The sequence below is a fragment of the Ips typographus genome, linkage group LG11 (genome assembly GCF_016097725.1).
Source record: "Ips typographus isolate SLU linkage group LG11, UJ_Ityp_2.0, whole genome shotgun sequence".
Taxonomy (NCBI): domain Eukaryota; kingdom Metazoa; phylum Arthropoda; class Insecta; order Coleoptera; family Curculionidae; genus Ips; species Ips typographus.
The window spans coordinates 84531-86400 of record NC_138432.1 but is presented as its reverse complement, the minus strand read 5'-3'; the positions used below and the strand labels follow the sequence as shown (position 1 = coordinate 86400).

The 1870-nt window shown below is 30.9% G+C and overlaps 1 long non-coding RNA gene across 1 annotated transcript; it reads left to right on the top strand.

Moving 5' to 3' along the window:
• Nucleotides 1–403: 403 nt before the first annotated feature.
• LOC145735617 (uncharacterized) lies at nucleotides 404–1870 on the top strand. Its single transcript, XR_014179712.1, has 2 exons — nucleotides 404–637; nucleotides 1143–1870. It is a non-coding gene; the product is annotated as an uncharacterized LOC145735617 (long non-coding RNA).

The following is a 1870-nucleotide window of genomic DNA, read 5'->3' as shown; positions in this document are numbered from 1 at the left end:
TTGAACTAAATACACGTTTCTAGGATCGAGTACTCTGCCTAGTACTCTGCCTAAGGTCGAATGATGGCCGGCGACGTCAAAATGCATGTTCAACGGATACAGGTAGGTAGAATTGTAAGTTTTAATATGTAAAATTAAAGTGTATACCTATTATGTATAGGTATTAGAAAATGTTAGGTATATAATATACTATGGAAAGTTGTGAGTTAACAGTGATAACACAATTCTATTTTAGGCTTGATTCGTGCATCTACTACAGGACGGGAAGCAGGTCTGAGTGATACAGGTAAATGATACAAAAGTAGAACTGATTTGAGTTACGGCCAATCTTTTTTCCTAAAGAAAAACAATAGATAATAGACATTATTTTATTGGATTGTTTTATGATAGATTTTTTTCAGATTTCAAAAAATTGGTTGTTGACGAACTAGCACAAATTAATTTAAAAATAAATATGGTGCTCGATAACATAAGCACCTTACTTCAATCACAAAGAATCATATCAGAAAAGGAAGTACATATGCTGCCTCAATCCGATTTTGATGAATTTCGAAAAATGATCCCAGTTAAAAGTGCTGAAGACCTGAAATTGTTAGAATACTGGTTGTCTGCAAAAGAAGCAAATTATGTTACAATGGTAAAAATTTTTTTAGTTAATTTATAATAATATATTTTTGTGGTTATAATGTCATATTCAATGTGCAAGTTTAATATGGCATTAAGTTCTGCAATAAATTCATATTCACATTGATTCAGGTAAAAGAATTACGCCGAATGGGAGGTCAGTCCTACGGCCATGCTGTTAGAAGATTACTTTATTTGACTATTTCAAATAAAGTGGGTTTATTGTTTTCGTGGAATGGGGCGAAACAGAAACGCCCTTTTAAGAATTTACATCTAGCCAAAGGCATTCAGCATGTTCAGACTATTTTATTTATAAAACTACAGTTACATTCGTTTTTACATTTTGAAGAAGTTTTTTTTTAACATCATCTAACTTATTTTCTGAATTATTGAATTTTGGTGAACTAATTAAAAAGTAATATTTTCTACAAATATAAGGCTGTTTCAAATAATAACCTCCAATACTCTGAATGTAAATAAAGAATTGTTATATTAACTAAGCGTTCTTGAATTTGCAGATGCGATAAAACAGGAGTTTCCAGCAGTGTCAGAAATGTTGATAGTGAACGCAATCAAGGTTTGGTTAGTAAAATCCAAGCAAAGGATTCAATACCAAAAGAATCAAAATGGACAAGACTTGCCCAACAGTGACTTGGAAAGTATTTAGAGCTTTTTTCTTTTAAGTTATAAAAACTATTTATTTTACTAATAGTCTAAGAGCCAGCGCTGAAAAAACTGTTTGAATTTACTAAGGTGACGGTAGCTGTTCCGCGAGTAAAGTTCAAACAGCTTTTTTTCAGCGCTGGTTCTCCGTACGTCTAAAAGACTAAGACTTGGTTGTGTTTATTTTAGGTTGTTTTAGAACTTTTGTTTTTAAGAATTAAAATTATGTTTTATTTACTAAATCAGTTAGTTTTTGTGCATTGAAATTTTTCCAGGTAATTTAGCAAACAAATATTGAAATAGAGTGTACATAAGATGCTCTAATAATCTAACAATGATATGCAGAGAAATCTATAAACACAAAAAAAGAATGTTCCATTCGGAACTAAAATATAACCTCGGTTTTATTGAATAAAATAACAAGAATGGAATGTACTATATCATCTGAAAGAAGGGGTTTGTAACATGTTACATTCATGTGATACTCTAGTTCCCAATGAAAATTTTTCACAATCTTATCACCTTTCATATGACTAGAAGAAGATTCTTGTAACATGTCAAGAACGTAAAAATGTTATGTGGG